Source organism: Dromiciops gliroides, chromosome 3 (assembly GCF_019393635.1).
Source record: "Dromiciops gliroides isolate mDroGli1 chromosome 3, mDroGli1.pri, whole genome shotgun sequence".
Taxonomy (NCBI): Eukaryota; Metazoa; Chordata; class Mammalia; order Microbiotheria; family Microbiotheriidae; genus Dromiciops; species Dromiciops gliroides.
The window spans coordinates 226,632,074-226,658,045 of record NC_057863.1 but is presented as its reverse complement, the minus strand read 5'-3'; the positions used below and the strand labels follow the sequence as shown (position 1 = coordinate 226,658,045).

The following is a 25,972-nucleotide window of genomic DNA, read 5'->3' as shown; positions in this document are numbered from 1 at the left end:
GCATTCTTTAAATAGGAGTGTAAGATACCAGTTTTCCTGAGAAGTTTCAGTTAGGTAGAGGTTAAAAGCCATCAATTCTTCCAGGATGTTTTTTTTGGGGGGGTATTTAACTGAATTGGGTGGGATCCCTAAATAAATAGAATTGTAGTGCAATTGAGGCTATTCCATTGGAGCATATTATTTGACCCTGTGTGAAGGGAAAGGGCATGGGATAGGAGTATTTAATTTTAAGAAAGATGAACATTAATAATGGCCAATCAGTCAACAACACTTATTAAGCATCTACTATGTTCCAGGCACTGTGTTAAATTCTGGGGATAGAAAGAAATATAAAATAATCCTTGCTCTCAAGGAGCTCATGGTACAATGGGGGCAGACAAAAAATAAACTATATAAAATAAATTAGAAGTTCTTTTTTTTTTTTTTTTTTTTTTTTTTTTAGTGAGGCAGTTGGGGTTAAGTGACTTGCCCAGGGTCACACAGCTAGCAAGTGTTAAGTGTCTGAGACCGGATTTGAACTCAGGTACTCCTGACTCCTGGGACGGTGCTCTATCCACTGCACCATCTAGCTGTCCCAAATTAGAAGTTCTTAATTCTAGGGATGAGGAAAGGCTCACTGTAGAAGGTTGGATTTTAGCTGGGACTTGACAAAAGCCTGGGAAGCCAGGAAAGCCAGGAGATGGAGATGACAGAGAACATTCCAAGTATGATGGACAGCCAGTGAAAATGCCCAGAATCAGGATATGGAGCGTCATGTTGAAGGAACAGTCAATTGGCCAATGTTACTTGATCAAAAAGTACTTGGTGGGCAGCTAGGTGGCACAGTGGATAAAGCACTGGCCTTGGATTCAGAAGGACCTGAGTTCAAATCCAGCCTCAGACACTTGACACTTAACTGTCTGTGTGACCCTGGGCAAGTCACTTAACCCTCATTGCCCTGCAAAAACAAAAACAAACAAACAAACAAAAAAGTACTTGGTGGGGAGGGATGCTTCCAGGACACCATTGTAACTTAGGAGATACAAGGCCTTTGCCCCTTAAGGAGCTTACCGTGTAGAACCTTAGGGCTTTAACATTTCAACTAGTATTACAGTTATGCCATCTTGCACCAATACTCCAGTGTCATATGCTGGTTGGTGGTTGGTATACAAGGTACCTTAGGGGCAGCTATGTGGCACAGTGGATAGAGTCTTGGATCTGGAGTCAGGAAGATTCATCATCCTGTGTTCAAATCTAGCCTGTCACTTAACCCTGTTTGCCTCAGTTTCCTTATGTGTAAAATGAGATGGAGAAGGAAATGATAAACCACTCCAGGATCTTGGCCAAGAAAACCCCAAATAGAATTATTAAGAGTCGGATGTGACTGAAAAACAACTTAACAATAACATCCAAGGTACCTTGCTTGACAACAGCATAACTGCTTATAATAATAAGCATTTATGTAGCTAGCTATATTATATAGATATTATATATCATGTAATAGCCTATTAATATAAGAATATTAATAAAATAAGTATAATATTACCAGCTAGTATTTATTTAGCACTTACTATGAGCCATGCACTTTGCTAAGTACTTTACAAATATTATCTCTCTCTCTCTTTTTTTGCGGGGGGGGCAAGGCAATGGGGGTTAAATAACTTGCCCAGGGTCACACAGCTAGTTAAGTGTCAAGTGTCTGAGGCCGGATTTTAACTCAGATCCTCCTGAATCCAGGGCTGGTGCTTTATCCACTGAGCCACCTAGCTGCCCCTAAAAATATTATCTCATTTGATCCTCAAAACAACCTTGCCAAGTTGAGGAAGATGAGGCAAACAGAGGCTAAGAAACTTGTCCCAGGTCATACAGCTAGCAAGTTTCTGAGGCTGAATTTCTGAAGTTAGATCTTTCTGACTCTATCCACTGTGCCACCTAGTATCTATTTTATTTTTATTTAATTTGATTTTTTGGGGTAGTTCAGTATTTTATTATTTTCCAGTTACATATAAGGATATTTTTCAACATTTGTTTTCATAGGATTTTTTTTTTTGGGGGGGGGGGCGGGACAGTGAGGGTTAAGTGACTTGCCCAAGGTCACACAGCTAGTAAGTGTCAAGTGTCTGAGGTCAGATTTGAACTCAGGTCCTCCTGAATCCAGGGCTGGTGCTTTATCCACTGTGCCTCCTTTCAGAGGATTTTTAGTTCCAAATTTTTCTCCCACCCTCCCTTCCCTCCCTCCCCAAGACAGAAAGCAATATAATATAGGTCATATATATATATATACAATCGCATTAAACATATTTCTGCATTAGTCATATTGTGAAAGAAGGGTCAGAGCACAAAGGAGAAATCTCAAAAAAGAAGGGAAAAAACAGTCCAAAAGTACAAACAGTATGGTTCATTCTGCATTCAGTTCTTTTTTCTGAATGTTGAGAACATTTTCTATCTTGAAGTTCTTTGAAATTGTTTTGGACCATTGCATTGCTTAAAAGAGCCAAGTTTATCACCATTGTTCATCACACAATGTTGCTGTTACTGAGTACAATGTTCTCCTGGTTCTGCTCCTCTCGGTCAGCATCAGTTTATGTAAGTCCTTCTAGGTTTCTCTGAACTCCTCCTGCTCATCATTTCACATTGATTTTTTAAAACTTTGTGTTCTAAGTTTTCTTCTTCCCTCCCTCTTCGTCCCTCCCTATGAAATCCAACAATTCAATTTAAGTCATACATGTGCAGTTATGCAAAACATCTTCTCATTAGTCAGGTTGTGAAAGAAAATAGACAAAATACCTTTAGAAAGAGGAGGTAACAAATAAAATCATACTTCAATCTGTATTCAGATACCATCAGTTCTTTCTCTGTTGATGGTTTGCATTTTTCATACATCCTTCTGATATCATGCTCATCATTTCTTTCAGTTACTATTGGTACATGTATTACCCTCCATCTTATTCCCTCCCCTTGATATTTACTCTATTTTCTATCTTCCTTCACCCTATCGCTCCTCAAAAGTGTTTTGCTTTTTACTGCCCCCTCCCCCAATCTGCCCTTTCTTCCTTTGCCTCTCTCCCCCCATCTCCTTCCTCTCCCACTTTTCCCATCTTCCCCTCTATTCCATAAACTTTTTCTTTTTTCTTTTATGTGAGCTACTTTTCCCCAGTCCACCTCTCCCTTTCCCTTTCTTCTAGTGAATTCATCTTACCCCTTAATTTTATCTATGAGAAAACTCAGACCAAGAAGTCAAGTGACTTGTCCAAGTCCGAGATGGAATTTTAACTCAGGTCTTTCTGTGACAGCAGGTCCAGTACTTATCTCTTACACCAAAGCTTCTTAAACTGTGGGTCTTGGCCCCATATGGGCTCACATAACTGAATGTGGGAGTCTAGAAAAATTTGGCAACAGTAAAAGGTTATGTGTATCTATTTTATATACCTATAACCTCTGGGGTTGTGAGTAGAAAAGGTTTAGGAAGCCCTGTCCTACACTATCTAGCTGTTAAAATTCAATGTGTAGAAAGAACTGACAGCCAGGCAATGGTATTTTGGTCTGGGAAATACAGTTGATGGTAAGTGGAGGCCATAGTGCATTCACTCTTTGCCAGAATTGTACTATTGATTTCCAAAGCTAGAAGGAGTTATGCAATAGTATGACAAGAAGATAGTCTTGAGTGCAGCATGGAGATTTGGGGCTTCTGAGGCTGTCCTGATATGGTGAAATCTCATAAATCATGAGTCTACATGGCCTTATACTAGGAACTGAAGAACAGTGTTAGAGGCAGAGGATGAATCATCATTTGGAGCACTTGTTTTTTCTTCTCAAATTTCATGACGGATACCCTTGATTTATAGTAAACTATTCCTAAAAGGGTTGGTTTTGTTTTTTTTTAATAGAGATAGGAAAGTAAGGATATGCAATAGTAATTTTGAGGTATTAGTAATCTTTTAGTTGTTATAATACAGTCCATGACCTTTTCCACTCTTTTGGAACCTTTTTTTTTCTTTGTAATAGTTCAAAAACTGATCTTTAGTGTCCTGAAAAAGAAACAAAAATGAACATTATTTAATCTTGCATTTCAGAAGTCATTTAAGAATCTTACTGTTCTTTGGCATCATTGTTGCAAAGACCATCAGCTATATGAAAGCAGTCATAGAGTGTTTTAATAGAACATGCTCTGAGTGACATGTTCAGAATTTGGAAACTGAAATTCTCTTATATTTTTATCATGTAGGTTCCCCCATTTAAATGCTATAGATAAAGAATGAATGGTACTTTAAAAACAGAATGTTTTCTAATAGACTTTTCCAATATTTGTAATATTTTTCCTAGACTTTGAACCAAATTTAGGAGAGGTGAGGTAACAATGCAAAAAAAGTAAAGGAATGCAATTGCAGTAATTAGCAAAAAATATTTTCATGGAATCATTTAATATTTACTAAAAAAGGAGAGAGGTCATTGCTTAGAAGGCCAACATCTTCCAAGACTCCTTTGTTGGTGTAGAGTTAATCCATTTTCAAACTTAAATACTTTAAATTTTACACCTTTCTTTTGAATAAAAGGAACTTAATAATTAAGCCTATCAATCAATCAAGTATTTATTTGTTTGTTTATACATGCATACGTGCATGCTTCAATCTGTATTCAGACACCATCAATTTTTCTTTGGGGATGATATGATGTTATTTTTCATCATAAGTCCTTCAGAGTTCTCTTGGATCACTGAATTGCTCAGAATAACTAAGTCATTCACAGCTCATTATCTTACAACATTGCTGTTACTTTGTACACAGTACATTTCACTTCGCATCAGCTCATGTAAGTCTTTTCAGATTTTTCTGAGAGCATCCTGCTCGTCATTTCTTATAGCACAATAGTATTCCATCATAATCACATACTACAGTTTGCTCAGCCATTCCCGAGTTGATGGGCATTCCCTCAATTTCCAATTCCTTGCTAGAAAAGAGCACGTATGTGTGTGTATATGTGTATATATCTATATGTTTATACAGATGTATGTATGAATGTACATTTGTACATATAGGTCCTTTGCCTTTTTTATCTCTTTTTGGAAGCAGACCTAGTAGTTGTATTCCTGCGTCAAAGAGTTTGCATGGTTTTATTGCTCTTTGGGCATGCTTCTAAATTGCTCTACAGAATGTTTAATCAGCTTACAACTCCAAAAGTGAATTAATGTCTTATTTTCCCCACATCCCTTCCAATATTTATCGTTTTCCTCTTCCGTCCTATTAGTAAATCTAATAGGTATGAGGTAGTACTCCAGAATTGTTTTGATTTGCATCTCTCCAATCAAAAGTGAGTCATGATCAAATATTTATTGAGCACCTAGTATATAAAAGACATTAGGCATAAAATTACAAAGAATGAGACAATCTCAATTTACATCATATTGATAGGAGCGATAACAAGCACATATAAAATATATACAGCATAAATAAAAAATTCATAAACTTATATATACATGAAAAGCAGTGAAATACAAGGTATTTGGAGATCAAGGACACTATTATTTTAGAAGGATCGGGGACAGCTTCATGCAGAAGATGGTGTCTGTGCTGCATCTTAGAGGGAAGAAAGAGACACTGTGAGGTTGAGATAAGGAGGGAGGTCATATCAGGCATGGGGAATGGCTAGAGCAAAAGCAAAGAAAAAAGATATATAGTGTTATGAATGAGGAACAGAGAGAAGACTAAGTTTGGTTAGATCTCAGTAGGGACAATAAGGTTGGAACAGTAGGTGGGGAGAGGTTATATAGGTCTTTAAAAGCTAAGAAGAGAGGGGCAGCTAGGTGGCGCAGTGGATAGAGCACTGGCCCTGGAGTCAGGAGTACCTGAGTTCAGATCCGACCTCAGACACTTAACACTTACTGGCTGTGTGACCCTGGGCAAGTCACTTAACCCCAATTGCCTCACTAAAAAAAAAAAAAAAAAAAGCTAAGAAGAGGAATTTATATCTTAGAGGCACTAGGAAGCCACTGGAGTTGATTCAATACAGGAGTGACATGGTCAGATCTATGATTTTTTTTTCCATTTATTTGGAATTTTATTTTTTTCCCAAATTACATGTGAAAACAAATGTTTACATTGATTTTTAAAACTTTGTATTCCAAATTCTCTTCCTCCCTCCCTCCTCATCTCCCCTTTAAGAACTCAAGCAATTCAATATGAATTTTATAGGTGTAGTCATGCAAAACATTCCCACATTAGTCAGGTTGTGAAAGAAAACAGGCAAAAAAACTTTAGAAAAAGGAACTAACAAAAAAGTATGCTTCAATCTGTATTCAGATACCATCAGTTCTTTAAATGGGTTACATTTTTTATAAGTCCTTCAGAGTTGGGTCAGATCTATGATTAAAAACAAATTGCTTTGGTAGCATTCTAGAGAGAGGGCTGGAGAGGTGAGAAGCTTGAAGCCGGGAGACAAATTAGACAAATAATCTCGTCAAGAGGTAATAAAGGGCTAATCTAAAGTAGAAACTATGAGTAGAGAGAATGAGCTGGATGTGAGAGATGTGAAGGTAGCAATGTTAACATCTGGCAATGGATTGGATGTACGTGGTGAGGGGCAGTAAATTCAGGATATCCTTGGATAATAGATGAAGATCTGGAAGAGACCTTAGAGATCATCTAGTTAATCTTTCCTCATTTATAGACATAAATATTGGGGCCTCTTCGAGGTTAAATCCATTTGCCCAGGATCATACAAAATAGTATGTAGCAGAGCTCAAAAGTCGAACCCAGGTCCTCTGACTACAGGTATTGCAGTTTTTCCAAGTGTACCATGTTGCTTCCTGTGGTCACTTTGAGATATTACTGTCCCATTAACCAGCCAAACCAATAAGGAGGGGATGAGTTTTCATTATCAACCCCCAGGTACTAAAATACCATCATCCATATAATTCAGAGAATGGAAGGAAGCAAAAGAAAGAAAACAGAAAGGGATTGGAGAGATCTCAAGGGTTAATTAAAAAGAGTACCCGCCACTAACAAGATGGCTTTGGGTAAGGGATAAGGAGTGTGGGGCTTCATTGAAAATTACTACCCTCCTCATTTCTTAGAATGATTTTAAGAGAGAATCCTGGGCAAGAAGATAACAATAGATTACATTTTTAGAGTGCTATACAATTTACAAAGTACTTTTCTTCATATTACACTTGTAAGTTTAGGTTGTAACTCTCTCTGTGCCTTGTCATAGTAGACTCAATATATACTGAGTATCTACTTATCTATGGAGTCAAAATTATCCTGTCATCTAAATAATTCTAACATTTTTTTCCTTGCCTTTCTTGCATTCCCTGCCTTTAGCATTAAACTTCAGTGGTAAATTAGATTAAATGTTTGACTTCGGCATCTCTTCCCTTTATATTAAATACTAAAGTGATTTTAAAATCCTAACATTTATCTAATCAAGAATGTATAGACACTGTAGATAAGCCTGTTCAGTAGCCTAACCACAGTAAAGGCCTGTAGACCACTTGAAATGACCAGTACTATTGACAGGGAACCTTGCCAAGAAGCCTGATGATATTATCATTGTTTAGGAACAATTCCACCCCTAAATAGAGACTATCACCACTTAACAACCTGGTATTAATTATTGGGTGAAAGCACGCTAGTTTTCACTAATAGAATCAATATTAATTGAGATGTAGGTTGTGTGTGTCTGAGTAATGATTCACCAGTGTAGCAGTTTTAGTTTAGTCATTTATTCATTCATCTTTTTTTCAATTTCCTCTTCTTTTTTCATTCATTTTATTTTATTTTCAGTTACAGATTCTCTCTCTCTCTTTACCCTCTTCCCTACCAATTAAGAATTAAACAACTATAAAACTTACTATAAATATAAAGTCACACAAAAACAAATGTTCATTATTATCCATATTCCAAGAAAAAATTAAAAACAAAAGGAGAAATAAGCTTCACTCTTCACTCTAAATCCATAAATTTATTTTTGTTTTGTTTTGTTGGGCACTGAGAGTTAAGTGACTTGCCCAGGGTCACACAGCTAGTACATGTCACATGTCTGAGGCTAGATTTGAACTCAGGTCCTCCTGAATCCAGGGTCTGTTATTTATCCACTGTGCCACCTAGCTGCTTCAATCCATCAGGTTTTTTATCTGGATAGCATTTTTCATCATGAGTCCTTTGGAACTGTGGTAGGTCATTGTGTTGATCAGAGTTTTGTCTTTCACAGTTGTTTATCTTGACAATATTGTTGTTACTGTGTAAATTGTTCTGCTTCTGCTCACTTCACTTTCAGTCAGGTAATATAAGTCTTCCCAGGTTTTCTCAACCATCCTGCTTGTCATTTTTGCACAATAGTATTGCATTACATTCATATACCCTACCTTGTTCATCTATCCCCCAATTGATGGGCATTCCCTCAATTTCCAATTCTTGGCCACCAGAAAAGAACTGTTACAAATATTTTTGTGCATATAGGTCCTTTTCTTTTTAAAAAATCTCGTTTGGGATACAGACCTAGTAATGGTATTGCTGAATTAAAGATTATACATGGTTTAATAGCTCTTTGGACAAAGTTCCAAAATGTTCTCCAGAATGTTTGGATTAGTTTACAACTGTATCAACAATGTACTAATGTACCTATTTTTCCACATCTCCTCCAGCATTTGTCATTTTCCTTTTTTAACATCTTAGCCAATCTGCTGAATGTGAAGTGGTACCTCAGAATTATTTCAATTTGCATTTATCTAATTATTACTGATTTAAGTTTTTTTTTCACATGACCAATAACTTTGATTTCTACCTCTGAAAACTGTTTGTTTATATCCCTTGACCATTTATTAATTGGCAGTGGCTTTTATTCTTATAAACTTGGCTTATTTCCCCATATATTTGAGAAATGAGATCCGTATCTAAGAAACTTGCTGAAAAGATTTTTCTCAATTTCCTGCTTTCTTCTCATTTTAACTTCATTGGCTTTATTTGTGCAAAAACTTTTAAAATGTATGTAATCACAGTTTTCTATTTTACCTCATGTGACTGTTCTCTCTTGTTTGGTTATAAACTCTTCCCCTGTACATAGATCTTACAGGTAACTGTTTCCCTGCTTCCTTAATTTGTTGACGATATCACCCTTTATGTCTAAATCGTGTACCCATTTGGAGCTTATCTTGGTATGTGGTAGGAGATATTGGTCCAAGCCCAATTTCTGCCAGACTACTTTTCAATTTTCCCAGCAGTTTTGGTCACATAATGAGTTCTTGTTCTGGTAACTCTGATCTTTGGGTTTCATTTATCCTTCTATTCTTTTTTTTTTTTTTTTTAGTGAGGCAATTGGGGTTAAGTGGCTTGCCCAAGGTCACACAGCTAGTAAGTGTTAAGTGTCTGAGGCCGGATTTGAACTCAGGTATTCCTGACTCCAGGGCTGGTGCTCCATCCACTGCGCCACCTAGCTGCCCCTATCCTTCTATTCTTTTAATAAATACTTATTGGACACTGATATCTGTAAGGCATAGAGGACATATGAAGCCAAATAAAACAGTTTTTGTCCTCAAAGAAGTTATCCTGTAGTAGGATGATAACACAAGTGCACTAAATAATTGTATTACAAAAGGTAGAATATAGTAAGCTCCATAAGAATGCTATAAAATTTTATGGGAGTTCATGGGAAAAAGTTACTATTGGTATGGAAGATATTATGTGTCTGTGTAATTTTTAAAAATTTTAACCAGAGATTTGGTTTTAAAAAGCAACCCACATTGACCATGCCTAACAGCCTATAAAACATTCTATGCTCATAGTTCTTCACCTTTTTGAAAGTATGAAGGAATATTTTCTTAAGCTTGATCATACTATGAACTTTCATTTTATTATTCTTTCCATGTATATTGTTGGGGCCATTTTGTATATTGTTTTCCTGGTTATGCTTACTATACTTTGCATCTTAAGGCTTTCCATGTTTCTTTGAATTCCTCATTTCTGGTTTCTTATGGCACAATAATATTTAGACTATATCAGTGTAGAACAATTTGCTTAGCCTTTTCCTAGTAAATTGGCATCCCCTTTGTTTCTAGGTACTGGCTAATACAAAAGTTGCCACTATTAATATTTTATGGTAGGACTTCTTTCTGTCTTTTATGTCCTTGGAGTATATATTGGGGGATTGTTTTATTTATTTTTATTTTGCATTTCATGAATAACAAATAAAATGAGCATTGTTACAGGTAAAATTGAACAGAAAAGATTTTACTTTACACCAAATATTTGTACAAAATAAAAAAATTGGATCTTATAGCAAATATAAATATTTCATTTAGCTTGTTTAAAATATACAAAGGGGGGCAGCTAGGCGGCTCAGTGGATAAAGCATCAGCCCTGCAGTCAAGAGGAGCTGAGTTCAAATCCAGCCCCAGACACTTGACACTTACTAGCAGTGGGACCCTGGGCAGGTCACTTAACCCTCATTGCCCTGCAAAATGAATGAATGAATGAATGAATGAATGAATAAAGTATATAAAGGGGAAGAGAATAAGCATTTATTAAGTGACTCCTGTGTGCTGGGCACTCTGTTAATCACTATAAATACTATCTCATTTCAGATATATGAGTTCAACAGGTAACTTATTTATTTTAATTTTTTTAAATTTTTTTCCAACATGTAACTTTTAAGGCTATTCTACTTTTTTATATTTTATTCTGGCCTCCCTTCTATTCTCCTTTGGTCATCAAAAATAAACTTCAATAGCCCTCTTTTTCTTTTTCTTTTGGCAACACTATCTCTTGCTCCCATCTCCTTCACAATTCAACCTATTCCTACTTGAAAAACAAACAAAAAAACAGAAAAGCCTTGTAAAAATATACATTTTTGAAAAAATAAATCCTCACATTGGCCAGGTTTGAAAATGTAAGATTCATTCTGCACCTATAGTCTATTACCTCTTGGTTTAGAGGTAGGTAGCATGCTTCATCATTGGTACACTTGGAATCATGGTTGGTCTGTGTATTGATCAGAATTCTTAAGTATGTCAAAGTTGTTTTTATTGTATAAATTGTTCTTCCAAGTTTGCTCAGTTTACTCTGCAGTTTATGGATAGTTTGCTCTGTTTATACTAGTCTTCCTAGTTTTCTTCAGAACTGTCCCTTACATTATTTCTGATGGTACAGTAATATTCCATTACATTAATGTAATGTTAATGTACCATAATCTGCCCAGCCATTTTTCATTTGATAATGTGCAGCTTGGGAGATTATTTTTTAATTATTTATTTTGAGAGTAATCCTATGTTTTGCTTCATTGGATAATTGCCTGCATTTTCATAGTCTTAATTCTCAAGGCCATTGATTTTATTGGACAATAATGTTATTGACTATGACTCCAGCCAGGTAAACTCTTACAGTGGTTATTTTGTTATTTTTGTTATTTTGGTGATTTCTATGAATAAATGTTCATAGATGTAAAACAGGATGGGACTTCAGAGGTCATCTACCCTATCAACCTCAGCCCAAGTTATAGACAAAAGAACCGAGGCTCATGGAAATTAAGTGACTTGCCCAAGGTCATACAAATAAAAAAAATCATAAAGTGTAGACAGCAACATGTCATTTATAAGTGTAAATACTCATTACTTCATTATTTTTCAGAGAACTAGTTAACCTCTTCTAAAAGTCAAACTTTCAAGATTTTGGGATCATTTCTTTTCTTTTAAAAAAACTTTTTAAAATATAGTTTGTACTTCCTTGTCTTGAGTATGTATAATTTTGGAGTAGTAAATATGACTGTTTTATTTATTATAAATTTATTTTTCATAATCCTACCTGAACCATTCCTTTCTGCCAGGTAATCCATTTATTAAACTCCTATTAACTTTCTATCACATACCCTACAATGATTATTCCAGATCTTTCTCTCTTTTCTTGAACTTCTTGCATTTTGCTCATTTTGATATATATATATATATATATTGCCTGATATTGGCGCTTTCAACTTTTCTTTCCCAAGGTTTAGGACTTCTTAGTTTCTTTATCAATTCTTTTCTTTCTTTCTTCTCTTCACAGAGGAATAGCTATCATTGCTAAGGCAAAACTTTTTACTTATACACTTTTGCCCTTTCTCCCTGGAAGAGAGATACAGAAAGCAAAACAGACAGAACTTGTCAACTGATTGGTTGTGGGAAGTGCAGGGACTACAAGTTAAAGGTAACTACAGAGTTTTGAGAAGGTGACTAAAATAGTTTTAAATAAACCTTTATCAAGTCCTTATTGTGTGCCCAGTACTGTGCCAAATGTTAGGAAAAGAAACAATAATAATAACCAACATTTAGATAGTACTTAGTATGTGTTACACAGTGTGATAAGCATTTTAAAATTATTGTCTCCTTTGATCCTCACAGAAACCCTAGGAGATGGGTGCTATTGTTATCTCAATTTTTTTTTAATTTTTTTTTTTTAGTGAGGCAGTTGGGGTTAAGTGACTTGCCCAGGGTCACACAGCTAGTAAATGTTAAGTGTCTGAGGCTGGATTTGAACTCAGGTCCTCCTGACTCCAGGGCCGGTGCTCTATCCACTGCACCACCTAGCTGCCCCGTTATCTCAATTTTTATAGGTGAGGAAACTGAAGCAGAGGATTATTGGGGTTTTTTTGTTTATTTGTTTCATTTTTTGTCATTTGCTCAGGGTCCACAACTACTAAAGGTCTGAAGCCAGATTTGAATTCAGGTCTTCTTGACTCCAGATCCAGTGCTCTCTATCCACTATGTTACTGAAATAAAGATGTAATGCTGAGTATAGAGTAAAAAAAAGTATAAGATAATAGAATGGAGGGATATGAACAATTTCTAAGTAAATAACTATCAAAAACTCATTAAAACAGATAACTCATAAAAAAGTTAGAGATTAGGAGAATAGAAAATCATACAGTTTTTTAAAATACATTAACAAAATCTTTTTTTAAAAAGTAGAAGGTTGCACTAAACACTTTAAAGTGTTGTTAAGCTGTGAAACTATGATTCTAGATCCTTGGTCATAGCCTAATCAGCAGATTTAATGGCTTCTTTAAAATAAGTACTCATTTTCCTTTTTTCCTTTCTCTATAGCTTTTTACCCATTTACCCCTTCTTGGTATTACTACTTTCTTCTCCTTCAGCTTCTGTGATAACTGTAGCCTTGGTTCTCTTCCTATTTTTCTCATTGTTCTTTGTTGTTATATTGTCTCTTTCCCCTAGCTTTTTTTTTTTTTTTGGAAGGGCAATGAGGGTTAAGTGACTTGCCCAGGGTCACACAGCTAGTAATTGTCAAGTGTTGGAGGCTGGATTTGAACTCAGGTCCTCCTGAATCCAGGGCCAGTGCTCTATCCATTGTGCCACCTAGCTGCCCCTCCCCAGCTTTTTAATATAGATAATTTATGAGGTTCTTTCCTGGGCCATGGCTGCCCTCCCTGTAGTCTCTCAGCAATCTCTTCAACTCCCAGGGATTCAGCTATTACATTACTATTTATTGAAGAAAAACTTGTTTTGATTGGTACTTTTTGGACTTCTGTACAAGATATTTGTCTGGTAAATCTTGCAAATAATCAGAACTAGGAATAAGAGTAGGCAGCACAATGAGGGACTTTTTCTATTTTTGTAAATACACACATAGTATTTTTAACTTAACAAACATCAAATAAAATGAGCATTTAAATTTTACACATCAGAACAGGAAAAGGATTATACATGTAACTCTCAATCTTTATTATATATAGTTTGCTTTTTAAAAAGTATATAAATTCAACCTATAGGTTGCAAAGCTGTCTTGTTGGTGCTTCTTTCTGACCTTTCTTCTGTTCTTTTCAATGCATTAAAAAAATCACCAAATGACCTTTTCTTTATCGGGGACCAATGCTTGTATGCATTGCCCTCCACCTACCTTGGCTTGTCTCCTTGTACAAGGATTCTCACACCATGGAGGAGTTTATAGGTGATTCTTTTTGGCTTTATCATTGCTGTTTCTAGAGCATTTTAAAAACTTTACTAATATGTTTGTGGGGGATGTGGGCTCCTTTATGTCCTGATATTCCACCTTCTTTTTATAATCCTCTGAATGTATTTTTTTTCTTTTTTGTGGGACAGTGAGGGTTAAGTGATTTGCCCAGGGTCACACAGCTAGTAAGTGTCAAGTGTTTGAGGTCAGATTTCAATTCAGGTCCTCCTAAATCCAGGGCTGGTACTTTATCTACTTCACCACCTAGCTGCCCTTGAATGTATTTTTAATGCCAAAAAACTCTGTTCATGTGGTATGTATGTATGTATTTAGTTACATATATGGCAGTAAAGGTGCAAAGTGTAAAGTAGAAAGCAATACAGGAAAAAGGGGAAATTTCCAAAATTTGCTTAAGGCATGCAGATTCCTTGGCCAAGCTCTGAAATACACAAACAATGGAGTGTTCACAACTTTAAAAAAACCCACCTCAAACCATTCCTTTTCATTCCAAGGCACATAAATAATAAAAATAAATGAAGTTCACATTTTTTACCATGAATATTGGAAATGTTTATTTCAAGGCTGATAATCTTTAAATGAACATCTCTATTCTACCAACAAGTTCTTACGGTCACTTCTTCCCAAACCTCTTTTTTTTTCAAGTTAGTAATAAGACTCAATATAGTGGCAATAATCATCATAATAGCTGATATTTATATGTGCTCTAAAGTTTGCAAAGCACTTTAAATGTGTTATATGAGTTATTTTATTTGACATAGTGGCTTTCATTTTTCATGGTGGATTCATTTTTCCATTTCTATATCTTAGACTTTCCAAAATTCTCCTAGGGTGTGAAGGTGGGTGGGTGTGGAATCAAATTCATTGGTTAAATTTTGTGGAAAATATGTGACCAGACTGTAGATTTTTTCCTTTCATATGAAAGGGAACCTTCACATTGTGTTAATTTGTAAATTAGATTGCTTGTGTAGCTGGGCAAAATGGTTGTAGCCATCATGTTTCAAAAGCCCTCTTAACAATTGTTGAATGTGCCATGGTACTACTGATCTAGAAATAGCCTGAATAGATACAGAAACATTTATTTCCAGATGTTCATAGTAATTTTTTTTCATTTTCACTAGTCAAATATGAATGTTTTAAAGGCTACGTTTGTAAGCATTTAGGGATCTGTAGAGGTTTTTTGTTTGTTTGTTTTGTTTTTTTGCAGGGCAATGGGGGTTAAGTGACTTGCCCAAGGTCACACAGCTAGTAAGTGTCAAGTGTCTGAGGCCGGATTTGAACTCAGGAACTCCTGAATCCAGGGCCGGTGCTTTATCCACTGCGCCACCTAGCCGTCCCGGGATCTGTAGAGTTTTAATAAATTTGTATAATCTGAAACAAACTCATTTATAAAACCGGTATATATACAATAGTTGGAGACATATTAAGGATATGAAAGTTCATGCGTATGAAAGTTTTCAGCCAAAATCCTCAATCTAACCTTAATTAAGAAATGTATATAACTGTTTTCATGTATTAGCAGACTTGGATTTAAGTTTCTATATACTGATAAACTTTCAAGATAGAATTAAAATGTTCCCTCACATGGGGGCAGCTAGGTGGTGCAGTGGATAAAGCACCGAGCATGGATTCAAGAGGACCTGAGTTCGAATATGGCCTCAGACACTTGACACTTACTAGCTGTGTGACCATAGGTAAGTCACTTAACCCTCATTGTCCCCCCCCCCCAAAAAATGTTCCTCTGCTACTTTAAGACCAAAAGATCTATGCCATGAGTGTCTTAGAAGCAGAATGAAGCTTTTTCAGATGAGAAGCTTAAAGGGCACTTTCTCAGTGTGGAATGATTGGTATGCCTGCCTACACTAACGCCTTCAGGGTGGATATTTTCAAGGTATCAGACAGAGAACCCTATATATTACTGCCTCCTAGTTCAGAAATAATTTTTCTCTCCTAGAAGAACTCTGAAATCCTTTCCTTTAACAAGATACTCAAGATGAGAATTAAAACATTTTGTTATAATGTTTTCATTTAATTAAAATTTAATGTTATATACTTGGAGGCTGGAAGGAGAAACTAGCATATAGATATTTTTTCCCTGCATACTTGAGCATACATAGGTTTTTCAAAAAGATAAACTTTAGGAACACAACCCCTTTCTGACAAAAATATTTTCTTTGTAGATTGAAGAGAAAGGAACAAAAACAATAAAAATTTTTTATTATACTTTAAGTTAGGCTACAAAGTATGAAATATATTAAAATTAGTTCATTTTGCAAACATGTATTGAGTTCCTAGTGTGCAAGACACATGAAAACTAGTTAGCATAATTGCATGGAAATAGGAGATAAAGGGAAGGGGAAGAGGAATAGGAATATGAATTTATATAACACCTACTATATACATGGTACTATATACTAAGTATTTTATAAATATTAATTTCATTTGATAACAGGGTTGTTTGCAGAAATATGTTTAATGTGATTGTACATATATCACCTATATCAGATTGCTTGCTGTCTTGGAGAAGGGGGAAGGAGAAAAATTTGGAAGTCAAAATCTTATAAAAATGTATGTAGAAAACTGTCTTTACATGTAATTGAAAAAATAAAATACTATTAAGATTGAAAAAATAATTTAAAAAAAGAAATTGCCTCCATCCCTTTTTTCTTGGTGACAGCTGCTACAAAATAAACTGTGGTAAGTATCATAAGGGAATATATCTTATTTTTTGCTGAATTGTGAGTGAAGTAACATCAAACATGTTTCATAGAAAATGCATGACATAATTTACAAGTTGGAAAATTTTTTTCTCTAAATACCTATCCTGAAGTACACCATTAATATTGTCACTATTTCCCTTTATGGACGTGTAAACTGAGACACAGGGATTTAGGCCAATTTCCTATGTTCTCATTTAAACAAATGAACAAATTGAGACACTGATGGAAAAAGCATAAAAAAAAATACTCTACTGTTGAGAGGAGAAAACACTCAATTAAAAGGGAAAAAACATAACTTTTTATTGCTTGTTTCATTTTTCACTCTTCCAGAGGGTCAGTGACTGATGAATTAGAATGGGATATAGTTGTCTAAATTCCAGCAGTCTCCTCATCCAAATACACACAATATCTGTTATCCCACAGGATCAGTAGGAATAAATTACCTTAAGCGGTTAGCATCTTTTGTATTGTCAGGGTACAAAATTCCATTCAATTCAACAAACATTTATTACACTACTGATTCTTTGTTACTAAGTCAAGGATCTAAAGAGTTCCTGTGGTAACTCCTTCCATTGATTGGAGTCACAACCTGTCATAATTTTTAGTCTCAGGGAGTTTGTCTGATGGTCAGAGAAGTTAAAGAACTTGTACATCTTCACATAAATAGTAAGGCTTAGAGATGGGCTTTTATGATACCAAATTAAGTATTTTAAGAGAAAATAGTGAAGTGGAAAGAAAACTGGTTTTGGAGTCTAAAGTCCTGAATTAAAATCCTGATTCTGCCTCCTGCTTTGTACATGAGAGTAGGAAAAACTCTTAACTCCTCTGGGCTTCACTTTCATGATCTATAAAATGGAAGGGATTAGACTAGATGACTTCTAGGATAATTTCCAGTTCTAAATCTATTAACCCATGAGCTATACATCCTGTTCTCAAGAACTGTACAAAAATTACAAATGACAATCCCTGCCTGTCCTATTTTCTCTTCTCTCTTTCCACTCACCCACATGTCCCCATCCCAGTTCTGTAATACTTTTTTCCCAAGGAACTGGTCCATACCACATCATTATCTACATTGTTTCAGTGCTGCTAAGCTAGAGAACTACTTGGGAATTTGTTTCCTTAAAGAGGGTGTTTCCTGGAACTGGCTTTATATATTTTAAATAGATTTCCTGCAAATCTTGTATTATATAGAAAATTGGGAGGGATGGATCAGATAGTTTACTTCCTCACATTTTCTAATTTTTAATCTTCACTTGTGACCAAAGGGCTGGGGGGGCGGGGGGGGGGGAGATAAGCTTTTTACTTAAACCCTCTAGTTCTTCTTTCATTACTTTTTCAGTATAAGCCTCTTCTCTTTCCTCGCTAAGATTAGGGTGGCCTATTATGAACCTCTCTTTCCAACTCTACTCAAATTCTTTCCATCTATCCTGAAGTCTCAAGGGAAGAAATGTGTTGTTCCTACTTTCTCCGCCAAAACCCCCATCAAAACAATTCCTGCCCTCAAATCTGTAACCAGAGTGCTTGATCAGAGACTTTGTATGTGTTACCTCCATTAATTTACAATCCCAAGTTGCTTTTCAACCTCCCAGCAATCAGGATTTCACTCCCTACCCCACCCTATTCCCTATATCACGCAACTGGAACCACAATCTCAGACTTTTCATCTGTGTTTTATACTATTAATTTCTTCTTTTTGAAACACATTTTTGTTATGAACTTAAACATGAAGTAGAGCATTTCTACATACAAAGAACAGAAAAAGATTGTACTTGAAAATATCTATTATATATAGCTTACTTTAAGTGTATATTATTTATACATTAAATTTGACATATAACTTTTCAAAGATGTCATCCTATTCTGTTTCTGGCCTTTTCTGTGCATTAAAAAAAGATGCATCAATGACCTTTTCTGTCTTTTCCTTTCTTTTTTTGCTACCCTATCTCTGTTCCTCTCCTGCCACTCCATACCATCTCCAATTGGGAAAAAAAGAAAAAATAACAAAGCCATTTTAACATATGCATGATCAAGCAAAAAAAATATCCTACATTGGTCATCTCATTCTGCAACTTGAGTCCATTACTTCTCTGTCAGTAAGTGAGTAACATATCACATTAGTCCCCTGGAATCATTGGTCATTGCACTTATTGGAGTTGAATCTTTCAAAGTTTTTCCTTTACTTTATGTTATCATTATATAAATTGTTTTTCTGGTTCTGTTCATCTCACTCTCTACCAATTCATAGGTGTCTTACCAGTTTTCTCTGAAACTGCCCGTGTTGCCATTTCTTATGATGTAATAATATTACATTATATTTGTATACTTTATCTGTTTCTCAGTTGTTAGGTATCCTCTTAGTTTTCAGATCTTTTCTGTAACAAAAATAACTACTGGAAGTGTGTGTGTGTGTGTGTGTATGTGTGTGTGTGTGTGTGTGTGTGTGTGTGTGTGTGTGTGTGTGTGTTGGCAGGGGGAATAGAAAAAAAAGGAGAAAGACTATTGGAAAAACATAGAGAAGGATACAAGAAATTGTGGAGGTATAATTCATTGGATTTGCAATGTTATATTCCCTGTGGAACCCCACTTCTGCTGAAGATGGGGGAGGGGGTTCATTAAATGGCTTCCATCTCAATGAATTTACTTGAGCTATCACAAAGCCTGGAATTATGATGCCTTTCAACTTGTTAAAGTCTTTTTTAAACTCTCCTTTAAAGTCCAGTTCAAATTTCCTCTCCTTTAGGAAGCCTTTTCAAACTGCCTCTACAATCATTAATGATATTTGTCCATCACTGCACCTCTCCCATCCAGCTACTTCCCCTTTCATTTGTAGTTATCATTCACTTTTCATTTACTTACATGTGTCATTTGGCATTCTGAACAAAGATATTGTCTTAAAGAATTGTGATGCGGGGCAGCTAGGTGGTACAGTGGATAAAACATCGGCCCTGGATTCAGAAAAAGTTACTTTGGTGTTTTATACATTTAAAGTAGTTACTAAACTTAGTTGTATTAAAGTTTAATATATACATATTAAAGTTTACAAAATTCAACAAAATGCAATAGCAAAGATCTTTTTTTGGTATGTTACTTAAAATGGTTCTGTTTGAATGTTGATAAAATGTTTTGTTCCTTATACTTATTTTTAAGTAAAATATTATTTTTTCAATGACCAAAAATAAATGTTTATCCCACCCCCACCTTAAACCATTTAGGGAAAAAAGAAAGGAAAACAAATACTTGCAAAAATATTTATAGTCAAGCAGAAAAAATTCCTGCATTAACCATGTCCAAAAAAAGATGTCTCATTTTGTACCTAGAATTCATCACCTCTTGGAAATGTATAGCATATTTCATCATTCTTTCTCTGGGATCATTCTTGGTCCATGCCTTGATCAGAGTTAAGTCTTTCAAAACTGTCTGTTTTTATAGTATTACTTATATTATAGAAGTTGTTCTTGTGGGTTTGGTTGCTTCATTCTATATCAGTTCAAAAAAGACTTTACCAGGTTTGACTTAAACTGTCCTTTTCATTTTTCTTATTGATTAATAATATTCCATTACCTTCATATGCCATGATTTGTTCAGCCACTCCTCATTCTATACCCTGCAGAAGTGCAGTTTTGTATGTGTTATACTTTATAAATTTTACTCTTCTACTTTCATAGCTATTGGTACTTGAAATTTTTTTGCAGTATATTAATTTTTTTCAATTAATAAAGTATTTTATTTTTTCCTGTCACATGTAAAGACAGTTCTCAACCTTTGTTTATACAGGCTTTACAATTTCAGATTTTTCTCCCTCCCTCTCCTCCCTCCCCCCTCCCCTAGACAGCAGGTAATCTGATATAGGTCATATATATATATATATATATATATATATATATATATATATATATATACACATATATACACATACACACACACATAATAACATTAATCCTATTTCTGCACTGGTCATGCCATAAGAGAAAAAATCAGAGCAATGATGAAAAACCTCAAAATAGAAAAAAAACAACAGCACCAAAAACAAAAGAAACAGTATGGTTCATTCAGCATCTTATACTCCACAGTTCTTTTTTTTTTTTTTTCTTGGATTTGGAGATCCTCTTCTATCATGAGTCACCTGGAACTCTTCTGTACCATTGCATTGGTGAGAAGAATACAGTCCATCACAGTAGATCAACACTCAATGTTGATGATACGGTGGTACTTGAATTTTTAAAATCTGTTCAGTTCAATCACGCTCATTTACTAAACATCTTTTATATTACCAGGGTAAGGTTGGAGTGGGGAAATAACATAACACATAAATAGAAAAGTAAATAAATAAATATTCGTAAAGTACATAAAATACACACAAAGTAATTGCTTTGGGGAATGACTATAATAATAATTATTATTATTATTATAATAGCTAACATTTATATAGTGCTTTAAGGTTTCCAAAGTACTTTACAAATATCTCTATCCTCACAACCTTGTGGTTGTTGTAGGTAGGTACCATTATTATCACTATTTTACAGATGAGGAAACTAAGGCACACAGGTTAAGTGACTTGCCCACAGTCACACAGCTAGCAAGTGTCTAAGACCAGATTTGAACTCAGCCTTCCTGATTCTTCGTCTAGTTCTTATTCCACCGTGGCACATAGTTGCCACCTAAGCTGTTCTCAAAAGTGCAGTGAGATTGTGAGTCAGCAGGCATCTTTAAAAAAAAAAATCTTAATAGTATTTTATTTTTTCCAGTTACATGTAAAGGTAGTTTTCAACATTTGTTTTTATAAGATTTTGAGTTCCAAATTTTTCTTTCCCCTCCCCTCCCCAAGACAGAAAGCAATCTGATATTTGTACAATCACATTAAACATATTTCCACATTAGTCATGTTGTGAAAGAAGAATCAGAACAAAAGGGAAAAACCTCAGAAAAGAAAAAAAAAAAAGGAGATCCCACAGTTCTTTTTTTCTGGATGTGGAGAGCATTTTCCTTCATGAGTCCTTTGGAATTGTCTTGGATCATTGTATTGCTGAGAAGAGCCAAGTCTATCATAGCTGATCATCGCATAATGTTGCTGTTACTTTTTTCTGTGATATATGAGATACGGTTCAGCTGAGAGAGTGGGGACCAAAGCAAAGGAGGTGGGAGATGGGAAGAAAGGCTTGGAAAAAGTGCTTTAGTGAGTGTTACTAGGGAGGTAAAGGGATTGCTTTGCCTTAGTGAGGGCCCAATTATGATTGCTTCATAAATTTGTAGTGTTCAGTTAGCGGAGTTTTATGATTATGATCATATAAGGAATTTCAGAGTTCATTAACATGGATGTAGAGCATTTATGAGTGATGGCAAGATGAAGGGGATGATGATCTCTGTAGCTGAAGTGGGGTCAGTGCAAAAATGAATCAGTTGAAGAATTAAGAGGTTTTAGGGCATTTGTAGGAACATCATTATATATACTAGTCCTCTAGTTAGTATGAAGGTGGGAGAGGAAAGACTGTGAGCCAAGCACTGAACTTACTTTCTAAAGGAAGGAAGGGAGGATGACGGAAGGGAGGGAGGAAGGGAGGGAGGGGGGTGAGCTAGAGGTCTGTTGAGGACAGACATCTGAATCTTGATTGGGTTATAAATATGGATTAAATGAACCTCAAAGGAGAAGAGACTACTGAGTGATGATGGTATGGGTAGAGCGTAGAAGTGGCAATGGATAGCAAGGATTATTTTAACTCCCACACCTAGACCAGTGAGTTGGAGTTATGATGCAACCAATCCTAGAAAATGTAAGGTAGGGGGCAGCTAGGTGGTGCAGTGAATAAAGCACCAGCCCTGCATTCAGGAGGACCTGAGTTCAAATCCAGCCTCAGACACTTGACATTTACTAGCTGTGTGATCCTGGGCAAGTCACTTAACTCTCATTGCCCCACCAAAAAAAAAAAAAGTAAGGTAGCTAGGGAAACTGCTTCATCAGGAGTGAGACAGGTTTCAATGAATTCAAGAAGATAGAGGTAGCAAGAAAGGAAGAGGTTTAGGATGAAATCTAATTTGTTACCTATGAAGTGGCCATTGTAGAGAGCACAGTGGAAGGGTTGGATCTCTTTAGATTGGGAGGCTGAATGGGGTGTATGTGGATGGATTGAGGGGGGTGAGAATCAAAAATCAGTCAGTGGGAAATGGATAATGGGTTTTGAACAGTGGAGACCAGAGGTTCAAATCACTGGGATGGAGTTGAGTATGATAGAGTGAAAGTATGTTAGTCATTGAAAAATTATTGCATGTAGGTTATTATTATAGGGGTTCAGTCTCCAAAGAATTGTCCCAGAGAGCTGCTTAAAAAGGGGGGAAGAGGATGGAAAGTGCCCGGGAAGTGAGCAAGGCAACCCATGAAGCTGTTAGGTGTTCACAGGGTGCCTGGAGAGTGATGGGATGACTGTATAGGGAGGCAAGCAGGAATCTTGTGAAAAATCATAAACTTCCATAATTTGCAGTTCCTTTAATTCTTTCAACTGGTCAGGTGCTGTGCTTTTGCTGGAATATTAAAAGAGTTTGGCTCCAGTCAGTTCCAAGTGGAGACAAATTGAAGTGATGTGTTTGGTAGAGATAGGTCTCAGGTCTTTTAAGTAAGCAAACTGCTCAGAGAAACTTTTAGAGCATGTCATCACTTTAGTGTGTTCTAGACAGTAACTCACCTAGCAGCCTACATTATGCCATTTTATGATTTGTTTCTGCCACAGTTGATAGGAACCCCTAACATTTTTAGATATGACTGTCTTAATCTTTTAGGATGTAATCAAGTAATTTCCCCCACTGAAGTATGTTGTATGAAATATATGGATATGTAGAGAATATAATTTTTTAGTCATTTAAAAATTGTTCTATCCAGGTATGCAGATAAAGAGCTCTTGGAAATATGTAAAAAAAAGTATTGTGTGAAATTGTCACTCTTTTTTCTGCTTTTGTTTTTGTTTTGTGAGGCAATTGGGGTTAAGGGACTTGCCCAGAGTCACACAGCTAGTAAGTATTAAGTGCCTGAGTCTGAATTTGAACTCAGGTCCTCCTGAATCCAGGGCCAGTGCTCTATCCACTGTGCCACCTAGCTGCCACTGAAATTGTCACTCTTAAGAGTTGGGCTCTGTTTCTCATGTTTCAATAATTTCTGAACACAAGTACTAATTTCTCTGTTTGGCACACATTGCTATTTGGTGATGAAGGAAGAGAAAAGGTCTATATTGCCCTTACATATTAACTATTTTCTGCCTTATTTTCATGTGGACATTGGAGGAAATTTAACTTTCTATCTAGTTAGTTGTGGTATGCAGCCAGTCATGTAGCAATTTGGCAGGCAATATCCCTCATTGGCATTTATGAAACTAACAGCTTGGCATTTCACCACTGGAGCTTGGGTTACTTCTCCATCTTGAGTTTTCAGTTACAGAACCATGTTGATTAAACAGAACCAGATGGTCATGTTGAATCAAGAATTCAATTCTCTTCCCCCCTCCCCTGCCCCCCAATGCTTGCTGGCTGCATTCAGTCATGGATGAATGTCAATGGCTGACCACCCAAGATTGAATATCAATCAGTTAAGCAAACTGATAATTTAAAGACAGCTTGTCTTACACAGGATCTGTACAATAATCAATTGGTGGGTCATTGTGTATAACAGGAAAATTAGCTTGCCTCTACAGTTTTTTGGCTTTTTTTCCATGATGCTTTTTTTTTCAATAGAGTTTGATTATTTTACCTCTCTGCCAGGAGTTCACGAAGAAGCTTTGGCATATTCTAGACTTCTAAAAACAAAAATTAGGAATTTATTTCATGAAGCAAACGTATGACATAATGTTACTATGAGTATATGAATTACTGGAACTGATTGCAATGTAGCAGTTGGCTGGGAATATTTGGAAGGTTAGAGTGTTGTGAAGTTTAAGAAGGAGTCCATTTTCTTCTCACAAAAAATGGCAACTGTATACAATTAAGCTACATAGCAACAAAAAAAGTTGCATTTAAAGTTCTCTTGTTTAAATTAATTTTGTTTTGAAGAACCAGGAATAAGATAAAAGAAAGTCCAAGTCTACTTCCTGTGACATGGGTGGTCCACCAAGTGAAGCTGAACAAGGCATATGACCTTTTGCTAATCTTTTTGCTCTGGGATCTTATACTTCATAGAAAGATAGGATCAAAGTGAAACTTTGGTGAAGGGAAGGAAAGAAAAATATGGGAAAAGAGTTCAGTGTAGTAACTAGTTTGCAAATGCCTAAATGGATAAGTTAGTTTGTAAATTAACTTTCAGGGTTTCTAATTGGAAAGTTGTTGGACCTGTTTCTAATTAAAACATGTCAAAACTTCAATATCTCTCTTAAATTTTTTCTTAAACCCATAATCATTAAGAAGGAATTTCTGAAATAGTAACAATGTAGCACAATTGGCATAAATTTGAATAACACAGTCAATGTAAAATCATGTCTTTTAACATCCCAGTGACTTTAATTTATATTTCTTAACCAAACTTCCAGAATGAAAAAAAATAGCATTTTTGTTTTAACTTTGTTAAGGCTGCCATATATTTCTGACACTAAAGTTGATTAGATTCACAGGTTACTTGACCCTTTCCCATCCTCAAAGAGTAGTTTCAGGGGGCAGCTAGATGGCGCAGTGGTTAAAGCACCAGCCCTGGATTCAGGAGTACCTGAGTTCAAATCTGGCCTCAGACACTTGACACTTACTAGCTGTGTGACCGTGGGCAAGTCACCTAACCCCCATTGCCTAAAAAAAAAAAAAAAAGAGTAGTTTCACTTAGAAGTTTGTCTACTTAACAGAATTAATCAGTTTGGTGACAGTATATATCTGGTAGGTCCATGTAGACACAGACTAAATAAATTAGTACCTGTGCTTTTGAAGCATGTGTATACTTTTGCAAGGAGAATTTATAAAATTTAGACTTGGCTGCTGTTCATCATTAATGTTTACACTGTAGGACTGCTTGGCATCACTGAAGTGCCATCTGAGGCACTGGCACATTTTGTAGCCATCCCAGATAGTGACATGCATGTCTGCAGATTCTTCTATGTACCTATTAGCTAGAAGGACGAGTTGGCAGTACACTTAGGAATGTGTTGACCAGAAGCTGTAAAAGTATCCTTGTCCTTTGTTCTTTCTGACCAAGAAAGAATTATAAGGGGTAATACAAGTAAGGCTGGGGTTGGAGTCCAAAGAAACTTGGGTTCTAATGCTCAGCACTTGTGGCCCACAACAAATTATTTAATCCCTCAGGCCTCAGTTTCTTTATCTTTAAAATGTGGTGATAATCCTTGTACCAAAGACCTCAGAGGGTTG

General features: G+C 35.8%; 1 protein-coding gene across 4 annotated transcripts in view; it reads left to right on the top strand.

The window, feature by feature from the left end:
• Positions 1 to 25,972, top strand: part of WWC3 (WWC family member 3) — a 212,791-nt gene that overhangs the window by 19,125 nt on the left and 167,694 nt on the right. The gene's annotated exons all lie outside the window — the stretch shown is intronic.